The following is a 15,948-nucleotide window of genomic DNA, read 5'->3' as shown; positions in this document are numbered from 1 at the left end:
ACGTAACTACGAATATATCACGCTTATAAAACTATTCAGCAAGATTCTAATTTAGATTGATATTCATTTTCCCTCTAATTGATATTGATTGTTGTACGTTGTGTGGCAAATGGCACGTAATCATCAATAATATAAAAAAATAAAAACTCCCAAAAGAGCCAAATGGGACATCTAATTATATAGTTTTAGACCATCAGCTGTTTATTAAGATTGTTTGAGAATTATCTACTAGTTGGTAGGGTTTTGTGTAAGGACATCTGGGGGGGTGACACCCACTTAGTATAACCCACCGCCAAGCAGAAATACTTAGTATTGTTGTGTGCCGGTTTGAAGGGTAAGTGAGCCCATATAACTACAGGCACAAGGGAACATAACATATTAGCTCCCATAGGTGGTGCATTGATGATGAGGAATAGCTAATATTCTTACAGCGCCAATATCTAAGAGCGACGGTGACCACTTGCCACCAGGTCGCCCAAAGTGTCTACCTATATCGAAAAAAATTATGTCGTTAACGTGCACAAAGTTCGAACTCGCTCTTGATAAGATATATATATACGTACGTAGGTATATATATGTACATTGTCTCATTGGCTTCGATTTTAGTAAAGTCATGTAACCTCTTGTTGCTTGAAATAAGTTCTTCAGTTGCTTACATTCCGGTATTCAGAAATGAGAAGAGTGCAATTTATCTTTTTGATTGCATGATTTAACGACAATACTATAACCGTAACGTATTTTCTATGTCGCTATCACGTTTTATGAGCGTACGTTGGTTTTCTGATTAAGCTCAGTTCATGTTCATATTAATTCGGAGTACTCTTTTTATAGCTTTGAAATTTTTTAATTGGTTTTGTTGAGTCAGCGTGACTTGTTCGTCGTAAGAGTTGGATAAAAATTTAAAGTCTTGTAGCCTCGTTTAATTTTTCGTCATTCTAAATTCGTTAAGTTAATAAGATTAGAAATAACGTTAAAGTAAACACTACTTCCAGTTTAGCTAAGAAAAACTGACGAAAGAAATTCGAGTTTTTCGTATAATTCTTTTTTATTTATTATAAAGGCGATCGTGCCATATCATCTACGAACTTTTACTTTTACTCAAAAAAATATTGTTTACATATTTTTTAATTTACACTGAAACTAACTAACTAACCAACTAAAACTGCCAGTATCAGATATTACAGATTACAATACGATAAGATATGTACGACACTGGAGCAGAGAGTGAGAAGTAGTTCCTAGTTTTGTAATCGTCGTCCTTCATTTGATACATTATATTGTCGTTATCTTCGATTGCTCCTGTAAAGGGTGAGAAAGAGAGTGAGATAGAAACAGATAGACCATTTTTATATACATATATGTATATGACGAAGTTATCTATTGATCCACTTAAGTTTTTAATAACTGAATCGTCGAATTCAATCTTTTGAATTTGGTCCTATAAATTTATATTTTATGGGGTATTTTTATTATAATGAATAAAGAATTCATTATTTTTTGTAGGACCTTATTTAATTACATCTTCCTGTTCTTTCTCTAAAAATTTTATTTATGACAAACGCCCTCAAACGTTTCATGGATCTTTGTCTAATTATAAGCAATATATCTAATATAGTACCGTAGTGATTAGCTTTAGTTATGCTAATAATTAAATACTTGTGAAAAAAAAATACTTGTAAAATATCATCCTAACCGAAATTTGAGCACGGTGGGTTTTAAAAGTCGAAGATATGTTAGGGCACATGTGTGAACGAACATACACTCTATTCCCTTAATATCATAATTTGATAATATAGTAATTCGTCACGATTGGAGAAAACCATGACTAAGTGTTTTTGGAGACATAGAAGTATATCAGTTTCCATGTCTCCGATTCCGATTGCCTTACTCTGTACTTTATTTAAGAACGGTCCAATTAGAAAAACCCGATAAGTCCAAGAACCGGGATTTGAACCTCAGAACTCGGATTCTGCATGCCAATTTACATTGGTCGACCGAGGTTTTTGTAGATAAGCAACCTTACTTTACCTTTAATAAATTTACGATTTTTTTTTTAGTTTTTCTATTTTCCTGTTATATTTTCAAGCGAACTTGCCCGCATTTCATAGACATAAAAAATAATGGCTTCACGCTGAGACGGTTAATGAGATAATGTTGTACTTTTATCTATAAGATACAAATTTATCCGGAATGGTAAATGTAGTAATGATCTTCAATTTTACTTAAAATATTTTTAAGGTCACCAACATTCAAGTACGAACACTTTGTGACCATTATTATTATAATAATTTTCTTATACTACATACTTATTCTCATTTAAAAGCTAAAAAACGGTAGTGTTTTTAAAATAATCTGCGAGATAAGTTTTTATCTCGCAGATAAGGCTTTTTTGTGGAAAAAAATATTTTAAATTGATACCTTTTTTAAATAAATTTTTGAATTTTGTAATTTTTACTAATTTAGAAAAAAACTAAAAAAACGTGATAATTTAAAAATATTTATGTATATGGGGGGTTAAAATAATCGCAAATAGTCACCCCGATCACCAAGTAACGGAAATACATCGAATTACCAATAACTCTGTATATACCTTTGCTCAAATAGAGCTCTATATTGCTTTGCCAAAAAATACTACAATATATATATTTGTTGAACTCTTAAAACCAGAAATGATTCACTAGATGGAACACGTAGATGTCAAATCCGACGAGTTTTGACTTTAATTGTTTATATTTCTATAAGAGGTCACAAAATTTATCTGAGAAGGTTCTTTTGATATTTTTCCTACATAACATGAATGGTTTTTTTTATTAAGATTTTTTTTTTTAATTAATATTCATAACTAATACATATTATGCTCATCACGCATATCTTTGAAGGCTTCGTTTAGGACAGTATCGCTTTCTGAATTCTCCAATTCCTCCAAAAATGTGAGCCAGCAAATCGCTATTGTATGATACCTACAGTTAAGGAAAACATCACGAGATAACCTACCTAATGTGTTCGATTAATTTCTACTTCATTTGTCACATAATGTGTTCCAACTGGTTCATCTGCAAGGTGATGGGATAATCTACAAACACTCTCAACATATTAGCCTTCGATTAACAGTGAACATTATTAACTCCTTTATTTATTAATTTGGGATAAGTTCATGCTAAACATATTATTAAAACACAATTAGTAATAGTAGTCCATAAACTATCATTAACAGTATATCTCGCCTAATTGCCCCCACTGATGACCGGTGAGCTGGTTCATTTTTTTGCCCAGAGGATCAGCGATTCAACAGGGAAATGCTGCTAGCATTCTTTCCATCATTCTACGAGTTTATGATATCTACAATAACTATTTTTTTGTACTTATTTGTGTATCATTGAGGACTTAATTTATTTAACTATTATGTAAATAAATATATTAAAATTAGTTATAACAAATATCATTATAATGTAATCAAATTATTCCGAACTAATAAAACATATCTTGATACATTGGTAAAAATCAGTCATTTGAATTGACGAACCATTTTGTAGGTTAATTATATCTCCTGGGTATTCAATATCGTTATCTGATGTTTTTTTGATGACAGCAATTATCATAATAGAAGCACAGGATGGCCAATTTGTTGGAAAGACTATTATATTATTTAAATCAATTTCAATCATACTAAACTCTTTTCAAAGTCATATACGACGCAGCTATCGAAAGCTAATTAGGATTTGTATGAATTGTTTTTTTGGGGTAGCAAGAGAATTTCTGGTAAGTGATAACTACTTACCATTGTTGCATGGAGATATAGATTAAAAGAAGTATTAAATATTCTTCATATTGTCAATGCTTACATTAAATTTAGGATTATAATTGTGTGAACTGAAATTACTCAGTCTGTGGATTGATATATGTGAAATTATTAAATTACTTTTCACAATAATTGTCCAATATTATTGTAGATATATGGGCCGCCTAAGATCATTACGAGCCCATCTGGGTAGAACCAACCATTCATCATATATTCTACCGCCAAACAAAAATACTCAGTATTATTATGTTCCGGTTTTAAGGGTGAGAGAGCCAGTGTAATTAAAGGTACAAGAGACATAACAACTTAATATCCAAGGGTGGCTGTGGCGCTGTATGGAACTTTAAAATTTTCTCACAATGCCAATGTCTCTAACCGTTTAACATAATGTGGCCCATTTGTGTCTGCCCATATGTGACGAATAGCTTGGTTCAACAAACCTTGTAAAATAAAGACCTGCCTTTAAGAGCCTACTTCTATAAAGTATATCTTATATTAGAATTTTGATTGGTACCATATAATAATATATTATTATATATAAATATATATATTTATATGTTTATGTGTTGTATAATTTTAATGAGATTCATTGCAAATTAGGAGGAGATACCGTGTCAGCCGAAATCGAGGATTAGTTTAGTTAGGTAAATATATTTTTTTTAGTCGGAAGCTAGGTGTTATTAGTTTACATATCCTCTTTGTGTATATACAATGATTGTTATACCCACTATTACATATTAAAAACATCCCGAGGGGAGTCTCGAGCCCCAAGGTTATAAAGACTCGAACAGCTATTTTTTGCCTTGGATATAAACCCTCAACAAATTACATACAATGACCAAGTAACATAAAATTAATCCTCTTCATTCTGATAGATGGAGATCTATTGACCTCGTTACTGTTTTCGGTAATAAATAACAAAACCTACTTTGTAAATAGCTTTTCCTTATTTTATAATATCGGGAGCGAATAAATATATATAATCGCTTTTCAATCGCAATACACTTAAACCGCTAAGCAGAATCTGCCGAAAAACGAACGAGTGTGTAACATGGCATCTCAACTTAGTAATAAGCAACATTAACTTTATAACCTCTTGGAAAATGAGTTGATTATGGAATCAATCCTAATTACGTGGGTGCTTATTAATCAAATCAAATAACGCGTGTTTCTCCGATTTCCTGTAACACACTTCCGTTCCTTTCCACGAAATAATTTCCACGGATTTCAGGAAATCGAGTTTTGTAAACTCTGATATAAATTAATGGCACAAACAAATCACATAAAAACTCATAAGTTCTTGTCCGGCTTCTTATCTTCGACCTTCATTCAAATATCATATTTCCAACCAACCTATCTAAACTCTATCATAAATAAAATAGTATTCTTTAAAATATAAATAAACATTTTTCTTTAACATTTTAAATGTGAACAATGAAACCAAATCGTTCAACTGTAAACTGATACAATGATCGAGTCATTTTTACGTTAAATGCATAAAAGTTTGGCTGAGTTGCTGCCATATATTCACCATAGCTGACAATGCTCATATTATATCTGTTGATGTAATGGTGCGTGTTAGTGTAGGCACGCATGCATGTGTGTGGTTCGTAACCTCGACGTCATAGTTTCGACAAGGGCAACACAGTACTCGTACTTGTGGTTGAAAGTCATTCATATTTGCAACTACAACAAATGAAATGATTTATTATAATAAAATCAAATGATTATTTTAATTGTTTTTTTTTTTTATGGCATTGATTGGCGGACGAGCATATGGGCCACCTGATGGTAAGTGGTCACCACGGTCCATAGACAAAGGCGCTGTAAGAAATATTAACCATTCCTTACATCACCTATGCGCCACCAACATTGGGAACTAAGATGTTATATCCCTTGTGCCTGTGATTGCACTGGCTCACTCACCCTTCTAACCGGAACACAACAATACAGAGTACTGTTATTTGGCGGTAGAATATCTGATGAGTGGGTGGTACCTACCCAGACGGGCTTGCACAAAGCCCTACCACCAAGTAAATTGTCCTATTTTTCTAATCAAGAAATAAATTGATTTTAGATTATATTCAGTTTATGTTTTAAATACAACTATGTGACCAAGGGCAGCGAAAATACAGGCTCGGTACACCCGACATTTTGTATTATTATATCGCATGATACAGTCAAGCTAGATAATAAATACAGCGTAAAACTTTGACTCTTTCGTGGTTTGTTTGCATTAGTCCCGGATTATTTTTTTTTAAACATAGTACATTGTGATGTCCGTTTTTGTGGCTGTTCATTTCCCAAACTTCATTCAGCTATTGTGCAAAGTATTATTTTGTACTGAAAAATATACATATTCAACTATTAATTTTTTCCAGAATTATTATCTCAAGGTCATGACTCTAAATAATTGTAAAAAAAAGTATATGAATTAAAAAACATTTTAATACACAATTTACATGCAAGTGTCAGTATTTAATTAGAAGTTTTTATTGAGAAGGAAGTGTTAAAGGTATATAAAAAGTTCCATGTATTTTTTGTATTTTATGTATTCACATTATATGCAAATATACAAGGATTCTTACGATCGAATGACGTGAATCGAGATATAATTAGACACTAGTATTACGTTCGTCTGCTCTCAACTACGTTATTAAATAAAATTATTTTTTCTTACATTCGTGATAATAATTTAATTTTTTGCATATTTTTTTCTGAACTAATTTATCCTACTTATCAAATGTAAATGTTATACTGAAATTCGGTGCACGTTTTATCCTAAAGTGTTACATATAGCAACGTTTTCTGCACTATAAATTATTTTAATTATCACTACAACCAAAAAAATATATATAAACATTTGTCTGTCTGCCCAGGTATTTTTCACGCCACATTGACCATTGACAGATTCTAAATCGATCGTAGTGAACACGCGTATCGTTAAATTAATTAATTAATCATATAAAACAAATCACTAGCTTGGAAATAATTATCATTATTCTCGTATCTTTTGAGAAAATCAAAATAACAAAAACTATGAATATTTTTAAGATGCCCAGTAGTTGGAACAGGTGAATAATACTTTGAGTCAAATCTACTAATTTATAATTAAAACGATACGTTCCAAATTATATTTCAACCCAACTACGAGTATTCCTCACAAAATTTATGCGATGGAACATTTGTCGGCTATGAATAAACAACTGCATGCAGCTACAAGGATAGTCGCAAAGGAGAAAAAATATGAGTTTGTTTGGATACGCAATGGAAAGATTTTCGTGCGCAAGAATATTAAGTCAGAGGCTAAAATATTCAGGGATAAAGGCTTTTTGGAAAAACTATAAACTTATTAACTTAACAAATCTAAAGCATGTCTATTTATGTTGTTTATTTTTATAAAATTAATTTTAAGTATTTATTACCAAAATGTAAGAGGCTTAAGAACGAAGGTAGAAAAATTTCATTTATTTATATTATCTAATGATTATGATATGATAATTTTGACCGAAACGTGGCTAAATGAATCTGTACATGATTACGAGGTAATAGATCAGAGATATAACATATTTAGGCGAGATAGATATTCCTCCTCGTTTTCTTCTCACAAAAAAGATGGGGGCGGTGTAATGATTGCTGTCTCAAAAAAATTTGAAGTTATTCGAAAAATGAGTGGGCGTCGTCGTGTCAGGACTTATGGATTAGCGTGAAATTAAGAGGGAGCAGCAGTATTAATATATGTGTTGCTTACTTTCCACGGCCTTTGGATCGGCAATATGTTGACACATTTCTATATAACTTATCGCGCGTGATAACCAGAGTAAGCGAAAAGTCATCCATAATGTTGCTGGGGGATTTTAACTTAAGTGACGTATTGTGGGCATACAAGGCTGAAGCTAGCTTTCTATTACCATTGATATCCGATGGGTACGTAGTAAACAGCTTTCTAGACAATATTACATTTAATAACCGAAACCAATGTAACTGTGTTTCGAATGAAAATGGTATAATGTTAGATCTAGTTTTTTCTACTGACTCATCTTGCATATCTATCTCCAAAGTCTTAGCATCTCTAGTACCTTCTGACATTCATCCTCCTCTCAATATATCTATACAAGCGTCTTCATATGCCACTGTCAAATATAATAAAATTCTAAGATACAATTACACAAAATGTGACCATGAAGCGCTGAATACTGCCCTAGAAGCTATAGATTGGGCAATCATATGGGATGGATGCTCGAATGTTAATGAAATGGTTAAAGTATTTTACTCTAAATTAATGTCAATTATGAATTCACTCCAGTTAGATTGCCCATGAATGAGAACTTTCCTGTATGGTACATTTTATCTCTTATTAAAGCTCTCCGAGAAAAAGCGAAATACCATAAACGATACAAAACATACAAAAATTAAATGAATAAACTTAGATACATAATATTACAAGAACGATGTGACTTTTTGATAAAGGTGTGTTATAATAGTTATATAAATAACACACCAAATACTTTACGTCAAAATCCGAGGTATTTTTGGAGTGACACTAGGAATTGAAAAATCAGTGGGTGGACAAGCCATAGTTAACCTTTTTTCCAAGCATTTTCAAAGTACATATAATTTAAGTCAGAACTGCTAACACTAGATTTTAGTAATCCATATGGCAACGTTACGTCGCTAAGTAAATTGTTCGTAGCAGAAATCGACGTTTTGAGATGTCTTCAGTCTTTAAATACGAATAAATCATCCGGTCCCCATGAATTACCTCCATTATTTTTAAAAAAATGTGCAAAAAATTTCTATAAGCCCTTAACAACTATTTATAATAAGTCGCTGGAGACGGGTATATTCCCATCCATGTGGAAGAAAGCTCATATAATACCAATCCATAAAGGGGGTGATGTTGGTGAGGTAACTGCTTATCGTCCTATTTCTTTACTTTCCAATTGTGGTAAGATATTTGAGTCCATTGTGCAAAGCGAAATATTAGGCCACACACGTATATATATAGATTGTAATCAGCACGGATTTTTGGCTGGTAGATCAACAGCATCAAATTTAGTGTCTTATGTATCTGTAATTGCCGATGCCTTAGATAAGAAAGAAGAGGTTCATTCGATATACACAGATTTCAGGAAAACGTTTGATGTTGTGAATCAAAGGATATTATTGAATAAAATTGAACATATAGGAATTCATGGTTCTTTATTGAGATGGATTGACTCTTATCTAGAAAACCGTTCACAATTAGTTAATATTCGTGGTTTCAAGTCAGCAGAAAATGAGGTAGCTACAGGAGTACCTCAAGGATCACACTTATGACCTTTACTTTTTTTAATTTTTGTAAATTATTTATGCTTTAACATAAAATCTAATTTTAATTTTTTTGCTGATGACTTAAAAATTTATCGTGTAATAAAAAGTGATTTAGATAAACTAATAATGCAAGCGAATATAAACTCTATTTGTGATTGGTGCCACATACATTAAATGTACATCAACCCTACAAAATGTTTTTACATAAAATTTTCTCGCAAGATTATTTCTGAGTCGGTGACATACTATATTAATGGCAGTTCAACTATACAAGAAGTAAAGAGCATACGTGATCTTGGCGTTATATTTGATAGTTCATTAAGTTATAGGCTACATGTTGATCATATAATAAAAAAAGCATCTAAACTATTTGGATTTATTACTAGACAGTTAAAAATATTTAAGCAGCCGAGTGTTGCTATTCTTTTATTCAATACCTTTGTTCGAAATATCCTGGAATATTGTAGTGTAGTATGGCGCCCTTGCTATCAGGTTCACATTAATAGACTTGAACGTGTTCAAAAGAGATTTTTATATCACCTCACTTACACTGATAATAAATGTCACGAACTTAAATCGTACATACAGAGGCTTTTACAGAGCAAGCTCACTTCATACTAGAAGAAAAATGAACGATATTATCTTTCCTTACAAGCTAATTCATGGGCTTACTGACTCGTCCGATATCCTGCAATGCATAAAATTTTCCATCCCTCGTTCAAACAGTCGCCTGCCCAACTCTAGGACCTTTTGTCTTCCTACCTCTCGAACAAATGTTCTTAGCCACTCGCCTTTATACCGTATGTGTTCCTTTTACAATAGTATTAGTTATTATTACGATATTTTTGCCGATCGTTCTATAGCCTCATTAAAAATTGTCTTAAAAAAAATATTTCAAGAGATTAAACAATTCAAATTAAAAAAAAATGTATGCTTGGTATCTGCTGCTCTCATGGACTAGACGCTAATTGGTACTTAATATTAAACGCATGCCGTGTCTACATCATGAAAAATGTAATCATGTGTATTTTTGTGATTGTCATTTTGTTTTGCAGACCTTAAACATAAATTTATTTTTTTTATTTTTTATAAAAAATAAATAAAAAAATACTGAGTAGGTACTGCTGTTTATAAAGTACAAGAATAATAAAAATAAAAATTAATTGTCTTCCAAATTCATCTCATCTTTGTTGGTAAAGGACAACATGGCGAATTACCCTGCATGTATCGGTTGAATATCTACTATTAAAAGGCATGGGGTAAGGTGGTGAACTTCCAACATCGTTCTCAAAAGTAGACAAATTATGACATGCAGAATTTTACTTTACTATAATCTGTATGAATACTTCTACCATATAATTTGTGATAGGGCTTTATGCAAGCCCGTCTGGGCCGGTACCGCCCACTCATAAGTAGAGAATATCGTCAAACATGCAATCGTAAACAGCAAGAGATACTTAGTATTCTTGTGTTCCCATTTGAAAGGTGAGTTATTCGATGAACAAAGGACATAATATCATAGTTCCCAACGTTTTTGGCACATCGGCAATGTAAGCAATGATCATTTTGTTTTAGCACCAATCTCAGATGCCGCTCCGCCATCCTATATATGTATATCATAAAATAAAACAATGTTTAATCTAACATTATCAGAAAATGCAGACTCTTAATTAATGGAATATGTCCATTGTGGAATTTATCCGTTGTCAAGGAAATTAGAATGACATAGGTTCCCGAAATTCTTAATGTCGGTATCAGCAAACTGTGATCATTCAGAGATTCTATATACATTTTGTCTCGATGGTTACTGACTAAAATTATTTTATTGAAGGCGGCTGACCTACAAAAGAATGAGGAAAATCTTTGTCTAAAAATAGAATACCAGATGCATCGTTTGTACCTAATATTTTTTAAATGTTACTATTTACATTAATGTTTATATAATGAGATGTTTTGATCGCAAAGCATTAGAATAGTTGAACAACTAAATTCCATAACTGAGAAATTTGTAACTACAAAACACATCCACAGCCACACTTCAAGTGAGACGGAAACTGACAAAGTTTAGTTTGTGTTTAAACATTGTTTGTGTGTTCAAGCCAGTTCATATATGACCGAAATAAAAAAAAAGAAAATCACTAACCAAACATTAAACTAAATCACATATTATAATGCCATACAGATGTACAAAAACATAATACGAGTACATAAAAGTCAAAGCGAGCGTGACGATCAAAATTACACGAACGGTCCTTGAAAATCGCTTCAATGGATACAAAATCAGTTTTAGTGATTTGTTGAATATTTGACATATACCTAATATGTATAATATTTTATTTACATGGGAATTAGACTTAAACAAATTATATAATACTAGGTGTCACTTCGCTGGCATTTTAGGGGTTGGTCGTCTTACGCATAAAAATGTAAGGAGTTCTAGCTTGCTTTATAACAAATTTCATAAAATTCGGTTCGGTGGTTTGGCCGTGAAAGATCAACAAACAGACAGACAGAGTTGCTTTCGAATTTATAATATTAGTTTAGATTACACTTCAAATTGTATTTAAATACACAAGTAAGTTAATATATTTGAGTCGGAAGCCACAACTTGAGGCACCACTACATCATCTCGGCTCTGTATCTCAACTATATAATTAGATATTCCATAAAGTAGAACCAACAAATATTATTAGCAGAGATTCAAATGTCATGACTGTGGTTTAATAACATTAAAATTTTCAAACTGTTCCATTTGATGAAAACAATGCACAATGCTGTAAAACAATTGTAAGGGCAATTATTTTTATGGGGGTAATATAAGTAGGCAAATGTAAATTGTAGTTATATAAGTCTTGGTCCCATCCACTGATCAGATATTCTACGGCCAAACAATACTTAGTATTGTTGTGTACCAATTTGAGTACACTTAGTAAGATACACAGTTAGATACACGGAGACCTTCGTTGCAAATTTGGTGGAGTATTCGCGATGTAAGGAATTATTAATATTTTTGTAGTGGTAAGTATTAAAAATAAATTCGCAGATTTAATGTGTGTGGAAACAATGATGACGTTTAATCAGACTTATGATTAAATTAGATAACGATCCGACTTTGACATCGAGATCCACAACCTCATAAGCCAGCCACGTTATTCCCGATGTAAGGATCGAAGATTTCTTCGAGTTGTATTATTGGGGTTTTTTCTCAACAAAATCCCTTTCGATGAGTGACCTCTATACGAATGGTTGACCTCTCCTACTCCGAATACTCAAAGTAGCCTCGATGGAGCCTTTAATTGATATGAATTAAACTAACGATGCACTCACTAATCTTAAGGGTTCGCTAAGATATAAATAATTTTAATATAACACCTAGAATTACTGGAACTTAAACGATACTATTTATTTTTACATAGAATTACGAACAGCGATAAAATTGCCATAGTTTCAATTAACTTAATAGGCTAAAACACATTATATAATTTATTTAATGTGACGGTTTGTACTTTAAATGATAAAACTTAATTATGATTGGTATCTGAACGCCTTCATAACGGCAGTTGATCAAATAATATATAGACGACAGGTCCTGTGTATCAAACAAAATTAACATTTACGAATGAATTAAAATTTCCGTGAATATTATTCAATTTCAACTTATTTCTAAATGTTGTGAAGTGTGTTCTTTGAATGTGATATCTCATTGCTAATTTTTTTGTGTTTTAATGTCTTTTATTTATTTTTATTTATTTCGTTTGCTTGTCGATCGTTTTAAGTATAAGTAGATTTATTAAAACGTGTTTTGAAAAGTGAATTACTAATTCATTCGCAAATTTACTCGCAGTTTCACAGTCATATTATGTTTGATGTTATACAACTTCATCTAAATCTGTCACCAATTCGGAATTCCGGAAATGTTTTAGAGCTGTCTTTAGTGTCATCGAGAAAGGGCTTTAAAACTAATATTATAAATGGAAAATTTAGTTCGTATATATTTAGTTTGCGTTGCGTTTCACGCCTTAGCTAATCACCCAATAATAAAATTTTGTAGAAACATTACAAAAAAGGACCTGAAAAGTATAAACGTATGTAAAAATAATAAAGTTAAAAAGTTGTTCAAGTCACACCAGTTATAACACTTTTCCAAAATATATATATGTATGTATAAACGTATAATTATAGTCCACTCATATAGTTTTAGTTATAAGACCTTCGCAGGGCTTAGATCGCGGTCCCATAATTCCTAAGTCAGCTGTCTCGTGATGAAGGTAAGTCCTTGTTCTGGTTTACTGTTGCTGTTAATCCATGAGTCAAGTTATTTAAATGCCTTGATCGCACTATCATAACTTTTAAACATAACACTTTTTGTAAGTATGTACAGCTTCTCCGCATTCCACCGGCGTTAAGCGTTACGTAAATGTTATTTACACCGGTTTTTAAATAGATTTTCTAGTCCTTTTCGAAAAGGATTGGTAGATCCTGAGTTTAGCGGGTTCAAGCAAAATAATTAAACAAACACTCCAGCTTATATATGATTAGTATAGATAAGTACGTACTTTATTCTAAATTATTATTATTATTTTACTTGATGGTAGGACTTTGGTGGTATTGTCACCATATTCCACCGCCGAGCAGCAATACTTAATAATGTTCCAGTCAGAGGGGTGAGTGAACCATTATCACTACAAACAAAAGGGAGATAATATCTTAGTTCCCATGGTTGGCGGCGCATAAACGATGTAACGAATGGTTAATATTTCTTACAGCGCCAATGTCTATAGCCCAACAGGTGGTCCACTTTACTGTCCGCCAACATATTATATATATTACAAAACGATAATATTCAATTGTACAAATTACTCTCAACGTTTACTATCTAGATAGTAACATACAAGCAGACATGATAAAACCATTACCCTCCTCAACGTCAACGTAGTTAGTTTTTTATTACATAACGTATTACCTACATTTTACAAGACGCTAACAATAAACAGTAAACAGATAACTTTGTTTAATTATTCTAAGCTAAGGAATACATTAATCTAGACCAGATCGCGTTGTAATATGAATCTAAATATATATATATATGAATCCAAGTACAACAAAACAATATAGCAACTCTATTAACCTACAAATTTGCACTTTCATTAACTTTGATTGCCCTTCTGTTTTAGACTGCGCTAAGGTCATAACCACCTCAACAAGAGACTGTTGAGGTGGTTATGAACTTACTTCCTACAAGCTGCTGATACAGGGGGCCAATTCTAATAACTTATAACGTCTATCATACGTATTCCGATCCAACATCGACTATTCGACTATTATTTATATCGGTTACGATACGATTATATTTGGATCCAACTTCTACCGAACTGCAGCTGGATCGTTGTGTTAGAATATGAAAACGGCGAAATGGCAACGATTACTTGTCGATTTGATTGCGATACAGTGACAATTTGTTTGTAGAACTGGAACCCTGGTTAATGGTATGTGTACCTATACGTGGCAGATGTTTCTTTGTTTTTTTTTCTTTCACCGCTGAACACCAAACGATTTTCAAATTTTCAAAAAAATATAATATTATATAATAATAATAATAATGCTTTTTTTACGTGTATTATATATTATATTTAATGCAATAAATTTTATAAACAAGCTGTTTAATAAATACATAACCAAAAACAAATAAGGCATGAAAATTATGACCTATTAATTTTGTCTAATATAATACAAAATAAAACTAAAAAGTTTTATAATAATATATAATTATATATTATGATATTAATAAAATAACAGAATTAAACAGTATAAAAATATGTGTGTTTAAAATAATAATTCTTACAAATTTTCATTCAATCTCTTTATTATTATTTTTTATGGACTTTAATTTCAATCCACAATAATAACGCCAAAGGGAATATTAAAAATAAACAATATGAGAATGATAAAATTAATCATTTCAAAATTTTAAAAAATAATATATCTGATGAAAATCACTGGTCCGATATTTGTAAATAAATCGCAATAAAGGTGGAATGAATCAATTCACTGCAATAATGTAAATTTGAAAATAATTTGTTCTGAGACGTGTTTGAAGGATTTTCCTTTTGTTTATCTCTTACCAAGAAAATTATCCGTGTAATATATTACATATGAGAATAACGTTCCGTTCACATTGTTGAATTCTCTGCTCAGTTGTGCTATTCTGTAAGAAGAAACTTCGAAACTCACAGCAGAACTCGAGCGTAAAATGTCACAATGTGATATGCGACATTGACTGTATGTTGCATTTATTTATTTATAATACAAAACTGTATACATATCATTACAATACATGGTTGTCCTAATTCGATATTACAGCACGTTTATTACCAATATTTAAAATAAGTCTCTGCGTTATATATGATATAGACCAATTTATTTATTAAGTGAATACTTTCAGAATCGCACCGCAGTAATAGTGTTCCGTAAAAAGTAACTTCGTATATCATGTTTTATTTCCGATATTTTTCATGTATGTTTTATGATATTTCACTACATCGTACTGCTGTAAATTTCAAAATTTTCTTACTCAGTAGGGAATAGCTCTACAGAATCTTATACTTATATTATTATAGTTTTTTATTTTTATTAAAAAATATTTTTTATAAAAATAAAAAACATGATAAATATCTCGTTTGAAATATTTGTTGTCATAAAAATAACCACGTTAATTTAAAATCTAATAATATTATTATATAAAAAATCAAATTAACACTCAAATCTTATTAGGAATTGCTACATCCGTGCCTTTTATAAAAGCCGGATAAGTCGTTTATAGTCTATTAGTTTGTATT

The sequence above is a fragment of the Vanessa tameamea genome, chromosome 3 (genome assembly GCF_037043105.1).
Source record: "Vanessa tameamea isolate UH-Manoa-2023 chromosome 3, ilVanTame1 primary haplotype, whole genome shotgun sequence".
Classification (NCBI taxonomy): Eukaryota; Metazoa; Arthropoda; class Insecta; order Lepidoptera; family Nymphalidae; genus Vanessa; species Vanessa tameamea.
Note: the sequence above shows the minus strand (reverse complement) of the source record.